The 21615-nt window shown below is 44.9% G+C and overlaps 1 long non-coding RNA gene across 1 annotated transcript; it reads right to left on the bottom strand.

The window, feature by feature from the left end:
• Window positions 1–8953: 8953 nt before the first annotated feature.
• Window positions 8954–20956, bottom strand: LOC129380295 (uncharacterized). The gene is made up of 2 exons (XR_008608306.1): window positions 20798–20956; window positions 8954–9115 (listed from the first exon to the last, which is right to left on the bottom strand). It is a non-coding gene; the product is annotated as an uncharacterized lncRNA (long non-coding RNA).
• Window positions 20957–21615: the final 659 nt, after the last annotated feature.

Raw genomic sequence — 21615 nt, 5'->3', positions numbered from 1 at the left:
GGCGTGTGTACGAGGCGCGGGAAATTTATTTTCTCTCCTGGTCCACTCTTTGTACGAGTACGAAGTAGAGGCGCAAGCCAAGTCGCAAGCCGCCGAAACGTCTTAGGCTAACAATTAGGTAAAGCGAATGTGAATGTGGCCCCGTGAATAATTTCAAACTACGTCGCAATGGGTAATCGTTCTATTTGTCGTTTACCGCTTCGCCATACAACCACCTTACCAGCGTGGATTGGAGACCATATGTTTAAATAGTGCGCTGTAATTTTGTTTCACGACCATATAAAGCCAGCAGGAAATGAAGCCAAGGCAAGGATAGGGGTACTTAGTTGCGGTAGAAATGGAAATGTTGAAACTAGTGAAGCTTAATGCGAAGGTTGTGGTTTCGGTCTCTGCCGGCGACAAGTTAACTTTCTGTCCACTTCCATTTCTCCTTTTCTTCGTTATTTTCTACATTTCAATTACAACCACAGCTAATTACCCTTATGCTAGTCTTGGCTTCACTGCCCGCTGGATTTATGTGGTCCTGATTAACAAAACTCGAGCCCATCTGTTTCCTTTCTTCTCGTTCATTCATAACTTTGTGTGTGAAGCGTTAGCCTTATGAAGTGTGCGTTGTCTGTGCACGCACTGACACGCGCACAGAATGTTGGAAATTTGACCATCTGCGCACGTGATGTTTGCTCAGCATGAACAAAAAGACAAAATAAGTGCGACACGAGACACAATTTGCGAAGACCATGTAATATTCTGCTTCTTTTTCTTGTGTTTCTTTTTTTCTTCTGGCTCGCCAGATCAACTCCCGAATGTGCGCCGCCCAACGAGTACCCAATTTCGCTACCACGTACAGTGTCCCCAGACGCGGGGGAATACGAACTCAAATGAGTACATTGCAATCTGATCGCCCCTCGGGCATTGCTCCAAAGTTTATATTGAGAACTGAGACCTCTCGTTCAGCTGTTCTAGCACGAGCTAGAACTTAGCACAAGCTTAATGGGAAAAATAATATCCGTACGGGGAGCACCCCCCCCCCCCAAAAGAAAAATATATAGAAAGTTTGCGAGAAACAAAGGAGCAAACGAAATCAATAGCGGAGAAGTATAACGTTTCGGAGAGCATGTTAGGAAGTGTGGCTTCGCGGACTGGGGAAATGTACACCGCTTGAAAGCGTAATGAAAATGCAAAATGACAAGGGTTGAACTCAGCATAGAAAACCATGTGATCCTCGATTACCCTCGGCGAAGAAAGCAAAATTCTCCGAAAAATGTTTTTGTCACGAGGGGCCCACATTACTGCATTTGTTTGTTTTTCTTTTCGATTTATAGACATTTGGTTAAAGAAACAAGCCATGTAATATCACCGTAGCTGTTCATATTATCATTCCAAGCGTTCGACTGCTGGGTCCTACAGGGAATATTTGACGTCACTGGTCTGTAGAGTCAACCAATGCTCTCAATGCGATCACATTAGATCTGCCCTGATTTCTTCAAGAGATTCACGATGCCGATATCGGCTCCTATACTTTAACAACGGAGAGAGTGCCGGAAGATGAATTTGCCCGGGCAACTTTTTGTTTTCAATTAAAATAACTGGGTGGCTGGTTCGGTTTAAGATATAAATAAAGCGCAGATGACATCTATATAAACATGTACATGAACTTATCAGAAATGATAAAAATATCAATAGGGAAAATATTTAAGTGTTAACACACCGTCCGATTTTCTGCATAAACACTACGAGTTAGATGAGACACAAATTATGGCTTTCAAAGTAATTAGGTTATAATACCTCGTACCTTAAACGCTCATTCAGAAATCGATTTTCCGATTGGGCAAAATTCAAACCTTCCTTCTAATCGTTGAAACACTTTATTATTAGGAGACATTTAACACCAGTATCGTAACCTTTGCCTTGTTTTGTTCTTCAGTGACCTGATTATCATTTCTCTATCTACGAAATCAGTTGCTGCCACCGATCCAATTTATTTACATATTAATTTTTTGCATACTATATAATGGTTTGCATTGGTGAACAGTGCTTTAGGTTCGTACATGTTACTTCTTATTGGCTGTTTTTATTACCTGGGGCTGTAACAATGGACATGTTTGAATTCCACTTAGTGACTGTTTAAACACTATATGTAACATATTCTAAATATGCTGCAACCGCATGTGCCTGAATTACCGAGGGGAGGCTAGGCCTCTGCCAGGTGTTGCAAAGCACATTTATCCCAATCTCCCTTGTTTTGCAGTGGGTACTGTGAACCGAAATAAAAAAGAAAAAGTTTTGCTGTTGTTGTCGTTGCTTGCAATCCAGGGAACGCCCTCGCAGTATGGTTCAATCCTAGCTGCTTCCCGCACTGGTGCAGGACTGACCGGGCAGCTCGAATACTCCTAAATATATCGCCACTGTGCGCGAATGGACGGTGTAGCAGCCGCGCTCACGCGAACTCTTCGGAGCAATGGCTACCCGTGAGGCCCGAAACACATGGACGTATGAAAGACCTCGTGGGTGGATTGGACAAACTTTAATAAAGGTCCTGCAGGACTCACGTCAGCGCGCAGTGGTCGTCTCCCACGCAGGGACCGACAGGGAGCAGCTGGCGTGCCGAAGTGTTTTTATTACTACTACTACTACTACTACTACTACTACTACTACTACTACTACTACTACTACTACTACCATCACCACCACCACCACCACCACCACTACTACACAACAACTACTACTACTACTACTACTACTACTACTACTACTACTACTACTACTACTACTACTACTACTTCATTTGCTATCATCATTGCCTCAAGTGCTTATACTGCTAACTACCACCACCCCTACTTCTGCTACCTCCAGCCACCAGTACTAGTACTGTTAGGTTTATATTAATAATATAATGTATTTTGCTGCTGCTGCTTGGTAGGTCGGTCTAATGACTCAGCAGAAAGGTTTGGCACATCGACATTCGTGGCTAGGTGTCCCCGCGTCCTTTGGTCTCTGTTGCGTGAACAGCATCGGCTTAGCATCGGGGGCTCCATGTGATAGCGCATCCGGCCAAGCGTAAAGAGACCATTCTCCGTGAAGGGTTCCCGTTTCGAACGGTGATATCTTTTTTTAAATCTCTCTTCGTTAGCGGCGCCAGCTAACTTGAGGCAAGTGCGAAGGATGACTACGCCGATCCTGCCTACGCTCCCAGGACAAAAGGAGTACAATGGGAATTTTTCATGTTGCTGGAGTAAATGTTTCTCGCATATTTAGCTCGGTCTTCAGGATGTCGGGCACACATTTTGTGCAATAAGCGCACCCCGACCACAAACAGAGTAAATGAACTCCATTTTAGAGAGCCTGGAAAGTCTCTAAAACTGACTTTGAAGCAGTTAGTCCCGTGTACAGCAGGTGCCAAGAACTTTTGTAGTGTAGCTGCTTAACGAGCTCACCGTTACTTACGAGTGACGGCTATAATAGAGTGTAGCGCCAACGAATTGATCGAGAGTTCTAAACAAGAAGAAGAACAGTGTAAGAAGAAAAACGCAGCAAGCGCTAAGGGGTGAAGCGAAATGCGTCATAGTCAGATGCGCGTCCTCCATAAAATAGTAACTGGTTGGCTGCTCTCCGTTGACTTCGTACTGACTTCGCCTGCCCTAGGAAACCATGCGAAACCTGAAAGAAAATATATACGTTAGTGACAACACAGAAAAAGAAGCAACATAATTAACTTATTTATTTAGTTAGCTGTGCACGAAGCAGTTCTGTTACTTTTTAAAGCCTGGACAGGAGTTGTATACGCAGGGTTTTGAAAGCAAGCATTCAGGAAAAATTAATTAATTAAAATTCCGACCAATGCCCCTTTCGCTTCTATTTATTTATTTATTTGTGCCTGTTTTATTTCATGTCTATAAGCTCAATAATCATATTACTACCTACTGGTCGAGCTTTCACGTGATGATTTTAGTCCTGGAGAGTTCTTGTAACCATACGAATGCAAACAGGGACAGACGGGCACTATTGAAACGTAGCAGATGTCAGGTCGACCTTTCAAGCGTACTTCTTTCGAGCTTGTGACGTCTTATAGCTCAGAAGAAAGCGCATTGAATGCGGTGCACGCAAGAAAAAAAGAAAACACGAAAATTGCGATATTACACGCTTGCCTTTGACCACGCAGGCGCTGACCACACACTCCTTGTGCAAAAAGGCCAATGACGGCAGTAACTGTGACCGTCAACGCGGTGACCTACGATGTCCCCGATCTGACAGTTACAATATTAAAATTAACTTTATTGAATGCTTCATTCTCGTCTACTGAGTATTCAGCGTTCGCTGCAGCTTAGTGTTTCTTTTGAAGATGCACTGATTCACCTTATTCGACAATTTCGGTCAAACTTGAATTAGTAAAGGCAAGGCGCAGAAGACCAGGGCTCAAGAAGAAGAACACAAACGACAGAACCGGTGCCGGTCCTGTCGTTTGTGTTCTTCTTCTTGAGTCCTGCTCTTCTGCGCCTTGCCTTTACTAATTCAAGCATGAACCAACTAGCCCAAGCAAGAGTTTTACTTCGGCCAAACGCCTTGCCGTGGAGGCTCGGTGTGTACGGCGTTTAACTGCATAAGGACTAGGTTTTGGGTTCGAATCCCCTCCGCTGCGATATGCAAATGAAGGCAGAACGCAATGTATTCGTGCGCTCAAAGTTAGGTACAAAAAGAACACGCACACACACACACACACACACACACACACACACGCACACACACACACACACACACACACACACACACACACACACACACACACACACACACACACACACACACACACACACACACACACACACACACACACACACACACACACACACACACACACACACACACACACACACACACACACACACACGCACGCAAACGCGCACGCACACACACAAAGGCAACTCTCAGCCCTCACTAAGGCATCTGTCAAAGCCTGTAAGGTTGGGTTAGATGTTGATGTAGAAAGGTAAAACTTGTCAAACAGGTAGGTTCACCTGTTTACCTGTAGGCATATATATATATATATATATATATATATATATAATATATATATATATATATATATATATATATATATATATATATATATATATATATATATATATATATATATATATATATATATATATATATATATATATATATATATATATATAGTTCCTGCATTTTCAATCGACCAAGTGCATTTAGAAAGATGAGAAGCGCAACATCCCGGTTGTCTTTGGTTCACTTATACCCAACGGCTTCGGTCGCTGGACCGACCTTTTTCGTATAACGGTATTTAGCGTTTCTTTAGTTCAAAGTGTGTGGTGTGTGATAAGAACTTCACATGAACAATAGTTGTTGCTCGCAACAAATACACTGGTATTACACTTAAACATCGCAATACCTTCCTTAAAATTACATGCTCTCCCGAGGATGGTCATGGAACTTTGGCGTTACATAGTCGATCCCACTAGAAACGCGAGTGAGTGAGTGAGTGAGTGAGTGAGTGAGTGAGTGAGTGAGTGAGTGAGTGAGTGAGTGAGTGAGTGAGTGAGTGAGTGAGTGAGTGAGTGAGTGAGTGAGTGAGTGAGTGAGTGAGTGAGTGAGTGAGTGAGTGAGCGAGCGAGCGAGCGCCCTCTAAAAAGCGGTGGAAGGTCGCCAATATTGCTCCCCACATGGAAGACGGGTACCGTGCAGAAGCTTGCTATGCTAATCACAATGATGGAAATTAAGTGCTCATTCCGATTTCCCAAGATCCACGGTATAAATGAGTGTAGCCAAGCCTTTGTGCGACATGTGTTAATGGCGACCTTTTTACTACGGTAAATTTAGAGGCACAAAGAGGATTACTATTAAATTAAGCCAACATGGTGAATCACGCTCTTTATATCCATCACAACCATAATTCCATTTTGGCGTCCATTGTGTGAAGAAGACATCGAACAGCAGGAAGGAAGGAAGGACAGAGAAAAGCAGAAAGCAGTGAGGTTAACCGGAAACGCCTCCGGTTGGCTACACTACACCGGGGAAATTGGAAAGGAAAAGCAAAAATGACGGGGTGAGAGAGGAGGGAAGGAACGAAGGAAATTAGGCATCGAACAGCAATCTCCGATGACACAATCACCTTAAGTCCGCCGACACTGTGCTATGCATGCAAATTTTCCAATTTTGCCGTGATTATTAATTGTCTGCTGTCCTGGACTATTTCTATTCCCTTGGCGCTCATTATGTGCAATCATAAACAGTCGACTATAACCGCTTGTAATAATCGTTTATATGTTGCACTCTTTAACTCGCTTGCCTAACCTTAACTGCTTCCTTTCAATCTCAAATATAATACTGATAAATCCAGTTCCCTATCTGATCTTCCCCGCTGTCGTCCTGACTCTTAACGTGATGACTTTCTTTTTTTCGTTGCACTGCTTCTTCAGTGATATTTGGCTTCTTCTTGAGTTTGTGTGCGGGAGCGAAAGTTTCTGTGCCTTCGCTTTGCTTTGATCCAACATGTCTGTAGGTCGCTGGTTTTGTCCTCCGATGAAGCAGGCGCTTTCACTTGTGAGTGGAATGTTGTGACAGGACAGACCGCCTCCGAATTTCTCGACCTTTCTGCAGCAACTGTCTAGCGCAGTCTGCTGACACCTGAGCGGTGGTCAGCAGTGGAGGAGGGAGAGGGGGGGCGACGGAGTACGAGAGACGAACTCTGACATTCCAAGTGCTTCGGCAAACTCGTTAAGAAACCCTCTGCTCTTGCACGTATCACAACTCTTTCTCTTTCTCGTTGCTTCAATCATTATAAGCTTACCAATCACCAACGTAATAACTACCATGACATATAAAACACATCATCCCTAATTACGTACTAATCATAAGAAATAATGTTACTGATATTAACGTCGACAATCATCCCCAAATAATGAAGGCGCCTACAACATTACGCACACACACACACACACACACACACACACACACACACACACACACACACACACACACACACATATATATATATATATATATATATATATATATATATATATATATATATATATTGCAAACATTGACCGACACCGACGATAGCCTAGGCGCAATGTCAATCGTGCCAGTAATTGACAAAGTGCAACATAAGAATGGAATTCTGAAAGGGCTCCTTACAGAATACTGTCCTGATAGAGCACGTTTATTCCAACCTCTTGTTCAAAAATAGGTGGTGACGCTGAGGGCGCAAAGTAAAAGCCCGTGAAAGGGACTTGACAAGGCCCTTGCTTCGTTTTCAACATCCCACAAACGTCGCACCATTGACACTGTAGGAGTAACACGAGACGGCATAAACAGCATCCAAATGACGCTGCGGTACGTACGTATGTCAAGCTCTTGCACATGCGACAATATAATTAAAACGAATAGAGACTTTCGCAGTTTATGTGGTCAATTCCTCGTTTCAAGGCATAATTTAAAGCATAATATTAAGGCATAATTGCCTTAAGGCAATTATGCCTTAAGGGCAAGTCTTTATCGCAATAAAAAAAATATTTTCCTGTGTAGCTCATGGTACATGCGTGCTAACTTTAAGATGCACCGGTTACCGCTACGATGGTTAACCCGACACTAAACAGCAAGACTATAGAGATAAGTTTAGCCCGGTGAAGTATAATAACAAGACTCGCTTCGCAATTAGCCTGCGGAAGGATTTCGGTCATTCGCAGTAAAGAATGAAAGGGAATGTCTCTTTTTTTGTTTTTAACTTCACGAATCTAATAGCAGCACCTGTACGACGTTAGCATGACGTCACAGACTGGAAATTATAGTCGCGTGTTTACGTCAGTTTTGTTCGCAAAAGTTTATAAATACTCGCTATAGGTTCAGTCTTTCATTCATTTAGAACGTAATGCAATCCTTGTTTAACGATCAACTGCTAACTATACTCCCGAGCAGGTGAGGTCCTTCCCGTGACGTCATATGAAGCTAGCACGAGTCGATATGCTCTCACGCATCATTCAATGCACGGGAACTTCAAAACCATCTTTCATATTTTCTCTTTTCATGCTTGCCGAAACCCCGCCAACAGTAAGACTAACGCTTCTGGCGTTGCAGATGTCTTCTAGTTCGCTAACCAGATTAACTGAATGTGGCCTTCTACAGTTTCCTGTTAAGCAAGACAAGTTTATTTAAAAAGCATGGAACTGCGTTAAATATATGCTGTCTTTTTTAGCAGTGGTCTTTTAGCGCTTGACAAGATTTCAGAAAACATGTAACATACCGCGGTGGTTAAAATTAGTGCAGAGACTCGTTTAATCCAAACAGCATATACTCAAAAATCCGTCTTTGTATGAATTCGAATGACATTCCTCGAATTAAATATATATTTTTTGTGGAGAAGGCCAAATTTGTTAAAGATGTGAGCAAAAGTAGTTTGAAAGCCGGAAGCCAACTCTGATTAGAACGCTGCCTTGCTCTATACGCAATGGTGAAAACAGCCTTTTTGATTGGCAAGTTTTCTTGCTTTCGATGAAACTTGCCCAGTGGCAACGAATGCTGCAGTCTATGCAGGCTGCCAGGAAATTTGACTGCGCGAGAAGGATCGAAAATAACGGCACATATGTCGAGCAGAAGTGGAAACTTGGTGAGTTTCTATGTTGTGCGTGGTAAAAAAACAACCCCGAGGTTTACTGACGGATCACTGAGGGTTACGCTTTAACGAAATGACCAATTCGTTAGCGAGGTCATACATGAATGGACCAGTAATTCATATTCTCCCAATATCGACTTACAATACAGCGATTAGGTATCAGAAATTATCAGTACGTCCAGGTTTAACCGAATAAGCAACAACGTTCTCGAAAGAATTTCAACGTCAATCAATCAATCAATCAATCAATCAATCAATCAATCAATCAATCAATCAATCAATCAATCAATCAATCAATCAATCAATCAATCAATCAATCAATCAATCAATCAATCAAATCGTTTATTTCAGTCTTTTACAGGCAAACAAGTGGGGTTGATGAGAGAAAGCAAGTCATTACGACCGCTTCAAAGGCCTCAGCAACCTATAGCATGAGTGACGACGTTGCTCGACCCCATATCTCCTCTCGCAGAAAAACACTGTCAGCTGTAACAGAAACAAAATCGAGATAAGACGAAAATCATTATAAATATGTTCAACTCCACAAAGGCATATAAAGTGCACCGCGATACTGGCATGTCAATCAGATAAGAAGAGACAAAAGCAAAAAAAGCAAAAAGGAATTGTAATCCACCTTACGATAAGTGAGCGCAGCACAGAAAAGTAGCATAAGAACGGCCGTGGCTTAGCTTGGTTAAGCCTGGTGATTGCGAAGCAATAGTGCGAGGATTGCGAGGCGGTTGGTGGCTACCGCCTCGCCTCGCGACGGCGTGAGATGGGGCCCCGTTTTTACACAGCTGGTGTGACGTCACTCTAGGTCACGTGGTGTGACGTCACGCAGCGAGGTCACGCTAAAGGTCAATGGTGCCTACCACCGCCTCGCCACGGAACGGGCTGAAGTGCGACCTAAAGTAGTATTGCTTCGCAATAAAACATGAAAGCAGCCTAATAAATATGCTAAACACCAAAGAGGCATGCAGTAGAATGCCACGCAATACTAGAATGTAAAACAGGAACAAAACAACATAAAAAAAATCTAATATAACTTACCAGAAGTTTGCAGAAGACATAAAAGGACCAAGTTTGCAAGCACTGGCACAATTCTATATTCACACATTTGTGCAGATTTAGGTGAGGTTCTAGCAGTCTCTAAATTTCCCCAGAAAAATCAGTTGCGCCCGTCAGGACAATCAGAGGGCATGATTCTAGGCTACGTTGCCGTTTTCCCCTTATAAATCTGCATTTGCACGGACCTGGACTGCACAATTTCAGCATGGGACCAATAAGCCTCAAATCCAGCCACGGGTAACATTGCACCGGAAACATAAGTTCCGCTGCGTTTTAGGTCATGTAAGTCATTCTTATTTTTTAACTGCAGCGAATAAGACAACACAGCTTTCATAACCGAAATAGATGAAGAGAGTGAGTATGCCAGCATTAGCGGGAGGATGAACGTTAACAGCCCGTGCCAATGTATGTATGTGTGTGTGTATGTATGTATGTATGTATGTATGTATGTATGTATGTATGTATGTATGTATGTATGTATGTATGCATGTATGTATGTATGTATGTATGTATGTATGTATGTATGTATGTATGTATGTATGTATGTATGAATGTATATATGTGCGTGTATGTATGTATGTATGTGTCAGAAGTGTAGTAGAAGATTATACTTATTAGACGTGTAACATCGCGAAATGAGAAATTTCTGTGCCGTAGTTCTCCTTCTGCCCCGACGAGTGCGTCTGATTTTACTTCAGATTGTGATCGGGGAAGAAAGCTGAAGAAACACTCTTCGTGTGCATGTGTGCTTGGTAGTGAACTCGTATTCCTATACTTATTCAGGTTTAATGCAATTTTCGGATAAGTTATGCATCTGGATAATCAAACAAACAAACAGACAAACGAACATACGAACGAACGATCGAAAAAGAAAGACGTGGTCCGAGAAGTTGGGGCGCTGGACACTTTGCGGCCGCGTAAAGCGTGAGACTGTGCGAGCGCGTTTGAAAACGTGGGTGGTGGGACAGCCTTGATGAGAGGGCTTGAGAAAAAGCCTGTGGCTGGAAACGGAGGGGAAAGGGGGGGGGGCTCTTAGTGAGGTCCGGTGCTACATAACGCGTAACAAAATTAAGGCACCACGCGCGAGGAGGGAGAGCGCTAATCTGAAAGTTCTTTCCCAATTTAGAGCTCATTTTCGGGATCGCTGTCGCGTGAAATTTAGCAGGGGCGATGGAGGAGTGCGGTACAGGGGAGGGGGGGGAGGGTGCGGGCGGGTGGGCACGAGAGGCGTGCAGAGTGCTCCGTGGTATCAACGTCATATTTAGTTAAAACGCATCGTCCGCGCCGGACGAAAAACGTCTCCCTACTCTTTCTCCACGTCACTTCGTTTAGTCAAAGTTTAGTCTTATTTGTATTTTTGTTGCTTTCCTTTATTTTTATTTTCTAATTTTCTGATCAAAGGCCTTGCAAATTAAAGCAATGTGGCATGATTGCATTTCGAGGGCTATACACTTTTACCCGTCGTTGAGAAATACAAAAAAATACGGAAGAAAATATAAAGATGAGAGTAATGAGGACATTGAGATTCTAGCGAGGTATAAAAGAAAGTACGGACCGCGCCGTCTGGTTTTATATGGCCGAACACGAAGGGGGCCGCGGTATCTTGAAGCTCTTGCTTCTTTACCCTCGGAGGTGCAATATAGCTGCGAACGATAATTACTGCTTCCTCTCAGATGCAATTAAGTTTCAGAAGTTCTGCCAGCAGCTCGGACGGAGTGCTCACTTTTCGGGAGCCCGTATAGGGTGTCTCGGAGCACGATTTTTTTCTTTTTTTGCTTTCCTCCGATGACGTCGTTTGAGCCGCTGTTCATATATGCACGGCCCGCTTCGCATTCGATCAGGAGAAACTTCGCGAGTCGAGAGAGAGACACTTAATGCAAGCTGATGTGTCGTAGCATCGAAGAGCTTGGAAATTTGACGGCGAACCGCACTTATCACGAAGGGTGTCGCAAATTGTACAAAATAAGACAAAAAACTGTTTGAACGATGGAGATTCTTTTTTCGACTCTATATATCGGTGTCCCTGTCGCACTAACCATACGCAAAATGAATAAAACACAAATACTAGCGAAAAAAAAGACTCCGCAGTTCTCCATTCTTCATTTGAGTGACTCTCATGCAGTAATATAACGAGATTATGATTATATACGTAACCTGTATGACTTCTACGTTATAGTCACACATGAGGTTGATAACATTGTCATATTTACTGTTGCTGCCTACTTGACCCTGACTACGAGTCTACAACATCATTTATGGTCAACCTACGCACACTCCTTGCTTTTGATTGTTTCTATAAACAAAGTGCCTATACGCCAGAGCTTTCGCTATGCGTCATACCATGGAGCTTTCTCTGTAGCGTGTATTCCTACGTCACACCCCTTTACCACCTGTCCTATTCCTGTTACCTTTCTCCCATCCTGTCAGTTGCCCTAGACAGAGGGCATACCAATCTACATAGTGCAATGCAATGTTTTGATCGGGGGAACACCATCGCATTATAGTGATCGCGAGTGCACAAGTCATACGCTGGTATCGGGAGTAAAGCATCCGTCATCGTCCCGCGTTAAGAAGCCACGTACAATGCCAACGGCTCAGTTTCGATGTGTATGGTGTTATCGCATTATATGTGACAATTTGTACCTCTGCGTTCCATATATATTGTCCGCTGTTGAGGCGAAAGAAGGTAAGAACATGTGAGTATACCCGCAAAGTCGGAGACTATCTACGGGAGTAAAATGTTGGCCCCGGTACAACTCTGCTTTAGGGATTTAAGGAGTACTTGAGCTTCCCCCAGCCGTGTCTTCGCTGTGATAGGACAAATTCAGAGTAAACATGTTTCAACCTGAAACGCAGGGACGCTTAAAAAGTTGAAGGGCAATTTAAGTCAAGAAGTTGCTCCTGCCGAAGAGAGTACTTACTGCCAGCACACTATACGTCAAGTGCACAGCATGCAACCGCAATATTAGTCAACATAAGCTACCGTAAAGGGAAAACTAAACCGCGCGAAGTGTAACGTAGGGCGTGTGGTCGCACTATTGCACTTCATCGGTACCACTACATGTATACGTACCTTTTATTTTTTTCTATTTAATCTATTAATTTTCTATTAATCTATTAATCTTTCGCCTTTTTCTCTTTTCCTTTCTATTTGAAGGGAGCGTGAACATCGCGAATGTGGTTTCTCGTGGATGACGACGGCAACACCAGCCCCCAAATTATCGGAGCAGAGTGCTCTGATATCAGCGCAGGGGTTTGAGAATCCGGACATCTTGACCCGTACCTCTGTTGTTTAAGGCGCTGAGTGAAACCAAGAATAGCGTGATCGAAATTTTCGACTGTACTATTCTTAAATGGACACTAAATATAGACGCCATTTCCGTTTAGACTGACAAAGTTTTTTTTTTTCGGAACTATTTGTCCTTTGTCTCGAGGTAATACTTGATTGCGCACAGAGGAAAAGGAACGCCAAACTTCCATTTTCATTTTTCGAATTTCACGCCGATACGTGAGCGCCGGCACGTCATTGTGACGTCACTAAGATCGAATCATTTTTCTCGTATTTGGGCCGTTGTGACGCACTGAAAGTTTTCGAAACTTGCCACGTTCACTGTTTGGGTCTCTTAGAACACGATGTAATCCGTCTTTACCGAGTGGAACCTATAGATAGGCTCAATTAGATGCTATCGAAACGCATGACGTAAGAGCGAGCTAGTGCCGAAACCTCAAAGCAGTGTCGCCATCTGTATTTCATTTTAACACGATAGCGTCAAGGGCCCCGTGTCGCAAAAAAATATCCGGTGTAGGCGTCTAGCGTCGGACGTCTAGCGTCGGACCACGCGTGGCTTAGAGGCGTCACTGACCTAATTCAATTTCCCAAAGCGAAAGGCGTCAGAAAAATCGTAAAGTAGGACCTAAACGCAACCTACAGACTTGATAGCGTCGGACTGTAATTTGAATATGCCAGAAAACCCAACTTTGTTACGCATCAACTCAAACGCAAACCCCCTTTCCCGCATTTCTAACATTCAAACAACGGCAAGGCCCGCTCGATTCCTTGCAACAACACCATCCAGGTGGCGCTCGCCTCCGCGCATCCGCAAGAAAGCTGCGGTTGCCCGGGAAGAGTGACAAGCAGTCAGAGTTCTTTGAATGCTATCGCATTTCACTCTTAAATGCGAAGCTTAAGCATCCTCCATTTTCTTAGTCTTCTCTGGCTTGTCGAGCTGCTCTCACGGTAGGAGTGGCATTTTCGGTATTGCAGAAGGGTTTGTAGCCATGATGTTTGAAGTTGATTTTAACCACACTGGCACACGCTAAATTTGTACGTGAGCGGTAAGGATGGGGAGAGAGATGCGGGTGAGCAAATTGTATTACGGCAGCTTTATGGGCCCCACAAACCGTAGAAAACCCAAAGGCAGCTGCAAGCAACAGTGCTGGGGTTTGCATGTAACGTCTTTCACGAAGTACACAATACAAACATGCAAATATCTTACAAAGTTCGCCAAACATATAGAAGTTTGCAAAAATCGCTTCACAAATAGCAGTTGTTTCTCAACAAGATACAAGAGTGTTGCTATACAGCGCATTCGACACAGCATCTTCAGTATATAATTTTCTGAAGGGGCACGCAATGTTTCGTCAGTCAATCGAAAGTAGGCTGGGTAGGGAATATTACAGCAGTTGGGGAAACCGTTTAATTTTACAAATGCAGAATCAGAAGACAAATGAGGACAGTGAGGTTTTCAACCCCAATCAGTGTTAGAAACGATGCAGTCTATAGTCCATTTGCACCGGGCTCCCGACAAAGTACGTGTGTCACGTCTTGAGACGTTTACCGGTGAATAAAATCCTTGTATTCTGAAATCCCTCGGCGGCGCAGAAGCGAAAATTTCTGCTAGGACGAGACGAGGTACGCTGGACTCGCTTTCCTGTTGTTGACTTTCTAGAAGTTCGTGCTTTCCTATCTGTTTAAAATTAAGCTTTGTTTACCTACTCTCTCCAGATGCCAAAGCAGCAGCGAGGTTCGAGGTATCGAGTTGTACACAATATCTAGTGCTAAAGAGGGTTTTACAAATATTTCTATGGAAAACTGGTGCGCTGGTTCTGTTAAATACCGGATACATGGGACCATGACTTCTCTTTCACACGCATGTAAAAGCTAGGAATAGGCGAGAAAAAAAGAGCGGTGGTGTCGGTTAACCGGTTATGCCGAAAAGACACCTCTAAACATAACACTTATGCTAGTTGCGAATATCCTTCGAATAGCTTGTAATCACAGCGTAGCTTTCTGTAGGGGAAGGGAAACTTCGGTACTTATGAAGGAGAACCTTGGATACTTTGGCTATAAATATTGTTCTCAAGAAACAGTTCGTTTTCGTTTAACATGTAAATATGCTTGGGAAAGCGCTAATCCACAGCGTAGCTTTCTGAAGTGTTCCGCGTCTGTGCTTTAACTATATATAAGTTAAAAGAATTAACTTCTTTTGGTTTAACATGCCACTCTCCCTCCCCTTCACGTTCGAGCAGAAGACATGACATATGGCTTTCATTGCGAGTACACTCATGTAATTTCATTTCCAATGTTTCCTTCGATCGCTGGAGACCAAATTTGCGAGACAAGCGTAAAGAAGGGAAACCGGTCGTTAAAAGCACCGAGCGCGGAATGTAATAATGGCTCAACCGAGCAATAAACTCTCCCGGCAAAAATTATTCTTCTGCGGAAAAGAAGCGTTCAAGCTATGCACATTATGCTCGGTGCATAAAAATGGATACCTGTGCACGCGTTTCAGATATAATACGACAAGCGGGGCATATCGAAACCAAAAGAACTGGGAATGATCTTGAAAACAAACATCAGAAGAGGAAGAAGCTAATACACTTGCGCGTCTGCTTTCATCTTGCACGAAATTAGCAGACGGCCCGCAATTGTGTTTCTCGTCTGCCTTTTAACTGCCGGCTCTCGACATAACATCATTCCGGCCCGAAATACGCGTTTGACTTCTCTTTCTCCAACCACGTGTGCCATCTCTGCTGACTTCAAACACCGGAACAAGATCGGTTACGACGTTCGCAAGATGACGAATAAGAAAAAAAAAAAGAAGACAATAAAACAAAGAGGATTCAAACAATAAGCCGTAACGGCTCGCACTCTAAGCGCAGAAGAGAGCAGACGAAAACGGTAGTCGCTTCCTTTCCAGATGAGAACAAAAAATAAAAGAAAAGAAGCAGACGACGGGCGGAGTGCGGAAACTTAAGTCTCGATATAAAACGTCGTACGTCGCGGCTCACTAATAACGGCCTGCACTTAATGAAAACTGGGCGAATGAAATTAGCAAGCGAGCGGGCGGGCGAGTAAAGGAGAACAAGAAGCCAGGGAAATCTACACGTTTAGAGGAAAGATAAGAAACTCAAACAAATAAAACGTGAAAGGAGAGGGGACGCAAGCCAAGAAAGAAGCACCCGCCTCGTCACTATAGAGGGATTCGGAGTAAAAGTAAAAGCATCAGTGAAAACGGTGTATGAATGCTAACTTCAAAAGGAGCGAAGGAATCTCTCTCGCTACAGCGACGGATGCGCTCTCATCCGAACCCCTCGCTACCTCTGCCATGAAATCGACGTGGGGCGGCAAGGCTCAAAAGAAAAGTTATCGGCCGCACCGAAATTGCGATTCGGGCAGTAAGAACAAGATAGAAGTGATTGGAGAAGCGATTGAGGAAGGGAGTCCGCAAAAAAGAAAGCTAGAAAACTGTAAAAGGAGCAAATGAAAAGAAAAGAAAGATAAAGAGTGGACTGCGAAAGACCCGCTATAAGCTGAGATGAACTGCGAAGTGGAGGGGAAGAAAAAAGAAGAGCTGTTCTAGCGTCTCACGCGGTCCCTGCTCCCGAAAACTAATTAGAAGTCGTATCATTACGCAACCGCGAAGCGTCCCTTAGAGTCTTCGGCGGACTAAGCAGAAGGAAGGGGAGGGACGCGACGTCGTCTGCTTCGCGTACGAGCGGCTGACAGATGGGCAGAGCGCGGTTCATGGTGATCTGTAAACTCCGATTCGTACATAAGCAGGCAATACAAGGGGAGCTATAGGGCGACGACTATACGCATAAAAACGTGACACAAATCAATAAAATTGACAAAACAGCGCGTGCTGCGTGATAAGCAAATGTGTGAAAGGGATGCGGTAAGGCCGTAACGAAACAATATTTTAGCCTATGCTGCAGAGCATCATAAATTTCGGAATACTGGAACACCAGAAACAAGAGACGTCTGCAGCAGTCCCAGAGGCACCGTTTTGTGCCGCTGACGTCAAATGAACACACACACACGCGCACGCACGCACGCACGCACGCACGCACACGCACGCACGCGCACACACACACACACACACACACACACACACACACACACACACACACACACACACACATAATCGCAACTATTACGTCCTACTTGTCTGCTCTGGCAAAGTATGGGTAGCAACGATATTAGCCCCTGCTTTGGATAGCTATATTATTTTTATTTCGATCCCATCTTCGAGATTCATGATGCTGCACGAAAGCGTTTCCAAGGCGTAGTGGTTGAAGAAAGCCTAACAAAGTGGCGCTACCAGCGCTGCTACTGTCATCGTCGTCACTTGCGTTTCAATAATCCGTAAGGTATCATAGGTTTCGTAGGTGACGGGATAAATGCGTCATGACGGTAACTGACGCAGAAGTTGTCACATATAGTGCGTCGCAGATCTAAACCACTTCACAACGAACGCGTGGCGTATAGTGATAAGATCTAACGATAGCACTACTCGAATAGCTTCTACTGCGTGGCCTGCTATGCATGAAGCAGTGTAGAGGTGGCCATAATGGTCTGTATAGGTAGTTCTTTCAGGAGTTGAGTGTTGCGGTGACGAGGGCCAGGTATAAGTGGCTCTAAATGTTCAACCGTTGTACTGTTAACGCGCAGCTGTCGTGCAGGGCTGGCGTTTCACGGTGCCCTCTGTTCTGCACCCCATTCGAGTGCTTCGTTTCCCCTTGTCAGTTCCAGCATTAATCAAGAAAGTACGGGTCGTTTGTGGAGATGAAGGAACGAAAAAATAATTTCGCTCCTTAGCGAAAGTAACACTGGTGCTGTCACTGTCCGAACCGGGCTAAACGCCTGTCGCGCACACGGCAGATTGCACAGGAGCTTCTCCGTCTTAGTCACAGATGGTGCGGCCGTTCCCACAGTATGAAAATTACATTTCTGTTGTCGTCGCCACAAACGACGTCCATTTATAATTTATTCTGAACCAAAGAGGCCAAGCACATCGTGCGAACATGCCACAATAGGTACACTCTTAATAACCTCGCCGAAATGCAAATTCCGCAGCATGTGATCATTTCTGACGTTGATCGGACATTCCCTCAGTGTCAACTTGCCGGGAATATGCGCTTTGTGGAGGTATTCTCACTAAAGGAAAAAGTTTTAATGCGCATGATAGCAGGAAAATGCTTCCGTGGTAAAGCATACAGATTCGCAAAGTCAACTTCGTACAGTTGATGAGAAGGCACCCATGCGCATGCTCCTTTGGGCGGCCTACAGAGACAGGTTTGTACCCACCTTTGCGACGGCACGTAGACAAGGTCACATGTGTATGTGTATTTGATCATTTGACAATGCTGGAGCTGAGGGAGATGCCGTTGGCATGTTTCGCATCGAATTCAGTGGATGCTGAGTGTCCCGCCTGATTGCTTTTGGTACCCGTGATTTTTTTTCCGCGCTGTTTGCTGTCGGCATGAATAACCAACTAGCTCAGTTAACCACATTGATGAGATCGGGCTTGTGCAGAACTTAGCCAAGGTGCACTTGATGGTTCTCTATTTAGTAAACGACGTCATAGTCGCAGCCTTTGTACATATCGTCCTCGTAGACAACGTTAAATGCGCCTTTACCCCAGGGAATGCTGGATGCATTGCCCATATATGCGCATCGCCGGCGCCTGTTGCTGAGCGACGCACTGAAAACGGGCGCAGCAAGGGTACCACGAGACAACGAATTTTTCTTTCACATTCACGATGCACTGCTAGCAGCATGAAGTAATTGGGCTTGTACATCATGGGAACTTAGGGCATCGTCCATGAATTGCGTCTAGGTTGACATGCAGCACTGCAGCAGCAGGGCCCTCCATGAATTCTCACGTTAGACGAATGTTTTTTAAATGCAGCCGGTGAAGTTGCTGACTCGATTTAGCACTGGCAATGTCTTGGCTAAACGCACCGCGACCAGTGTGTCGGCGCTTTTCGATTAATACAAGCTTCCCACCCCCACCGAAAGAAACAACAACACACACAAGAGCAGCGCTTAGTATTTGAAGAACGAGCAGGCGAGAGGTGAGCTTTATTGAGCTCTGTCAACGACGTCGAAAGTCAAGTCTGCGCACTGGGGGCTCAGATGACGTTTCGAAGCAAGCCGCAGTAGGGCATCCTAGCAGCACTCCTTCGGGACTTTTGACTACGTGGCATCCCTCCGAGATTTAGTGTTCCGTGCGGGGACGACGTTCCGAAGAGAGCTAGCTTCGGGGCATGAATGCTTCATGTTCGAAGGTCTCGTACGGTAACATGATCTTGGACTAGCTATAGCGCGAAGTGACACGGACAGAGACTAGAAGCAGACAGGACGAGCGCTCGTCCTATCTTCTTCTAGTCTCTGTCCGCATCACTTCGCGCTACAATACAAGATCATGTTACCGTACCAACTCGCCCAACTTTCTATCCTTTTGCTTTACACACCAGACTTACATCAGACTACCAGACTACCATACCAGACTTACTTACTTACAACTTACATATCAGACAATAATACCAGACTTGAGTCTGGTATTATTGCCTATGGCGCTGCGCTGCTAAGCTCGAGGCCACGGTTTCAATCCCGGCCACGGTGGCCACCTTTCGATGGGAGCAATGCAACAACGCCGGTACACTTAAGTTTAGGTTCACAGCACAAGGTGATCGAAATTAATCCAGAGTCCCGGCCCCCCTACGGCGTACCAATCAGAACGTTATTTTGACGCGTAAATTCACAGATTATAACTTACTTTCAATATTGGATTTCCTGGATGGACGTGCGGTTTCCCTGTGCCAAAACGATCGTTGCGGCACTCACCCCTTCGGAAATGTCAGATGTGCCATCCACACGCGTTATCACTATCAGGAAGAATGAGCATGGGGAAGACGCCTGTAGCTTAAATGACCCCTAGTCTCCGACGCTCGAGTCACACGTCATGGACGGCGACAAATATGTCATCGAAAACCCTGCTGGAAACTTCCCCATGTAAAGAGGCGTTGATTTGGATGCTTCGCATAATCCAGAGATTTCCAACTGTTTCTTTAGACGTCTGGCAGGGTCGTGCCGGAGGCGCCAATCGTCGTGAAAGTTCGTGCTAAGTTGACGCGAAGACAAACGTGACGGTGGACAACATGCTTGTGGTAATGACAGTGCGGATGACTGTGCACCTGGCAGTGAGAAGGGGGGGGGGGGGGGCATTCGGGCACAAAGCTCACAGTATTTTGCGGCGTGAAGGGATTCATGGTTGCGCCGATCAAAGGCGTACGCAACGGCCACGTTGTTGTATATGCCATCTTAGTTCATGGATCTTGCTCAGAATTTCAGAGATGGGCAGCTTCTTGCAAAGCTATGATCGAGTGAAAAGAACATTCACCGTTACAATATCATTTTTTCATCTTGGATATCGTGAGGGGTGAGAAGGGGCCATTTCAGTCTCTGGAGCTTTGTTGTGTTATAACATCCACAGAGGCCACATTATGTCGCTCGGTGACAGATTCGGTATAGCGCATGTGGTGGCTTCTCGAAACTTTTGGCAAAGCCTTCGCAGCCAACGGGCCTATTATTTCGCTGTAAACATCGATTGTGGACAGAAAACCGAGATTGAGGCAGCGTTGTCACTTCATCAGTCCTTGAGACGAAGACCACCTGAGAGCGATGAACACTGATAGCGCCTTCTGAGGCATAAGGGAGCCTCCGTCTGGAGCAATTGCGTTAGGGCATCAGCGGCAGGTTTCCTCTCCATCCTAAAACAAACAAGAACATGGGGCAGCAGCGAAGTGCCTCACCGGTAACGTATTCGTCGTAGGTAGCGACGATGTCCTCTCACGACCAAAACGCCTCAGCTACATTGGCGACGAAGAGATGCAGCTATTTCTGTATCAGGTCGTCGTCTGCTGTTCCAGTACACTTTAGGACGTCTAGGCGGTCTTGCGGGTGCTGCCGTCGTAGACCGGTTGACAAGAAGTGTACTGAGGGCTTTTTAAGGTGTCAACCCCGTGACAACGTGCCCGACAGGTGCCCGTTCTGTCAGCCCGCGTAACGGATGACGGAGTGCTCGGGCGACCAAGTTGACTCGCGGACTGCGACCTCCGTGTCACGTGTATGTGCTATATGTGCGTGTGTGTTGTCACAATGTCACAATATGTCCAGCTCCTACGTGACAGGTCCTCAAACACCGGAGAGCACCGTTTCGCCAACGCGATTGTCTCCGTTTTCGTAATATTCGAGTCACCTTGACCGCTGTGAATCCTCTCCTTTCCCCTTTGTAACATGCACTAACAGAACTACGTCCCCCCTCCTACACCTCCCCCCATGTCCTCTTTACCTTCTAAGGGTCAAAGACTAGTACCAGGGCAGCTGGGACCGTATTTCGCACTCCCGATTTCTCACACTCCGCTGCCCTAAGGCCGATGTGAATCGCTATTTTAGAATCGTTTAGAATCGTTAGAATAGACAAGAAACATCCATCATAAGGCCTGCATGGCATCGACACATCTTCCAAGTGGCTCTTATAGTATATACAGGTATAAAATATAGTAACACACACACACACACACACACACACACACACACACACACACACACACACACACACACACACACA

The sequence above is a fragment of the Dermacentor andersoni genome, chromosome 10, assembly GCF_023375885.2.
Source record: "Dermacentor andersoni chromosome 10, qqDerAnde1_hic_scaffold, whole genome shotgun sequence".
NCBI lineage: Eukaryota > Metazoa > Arthropoda > Arachnida > Ixodida > Ixodidae > Dermacentor > Dermacentor andersoni.
Note: the sequence above shows the minus strand (reverse complement) of the source record. Positions and strands in the feature narration are given on the sequence as shown.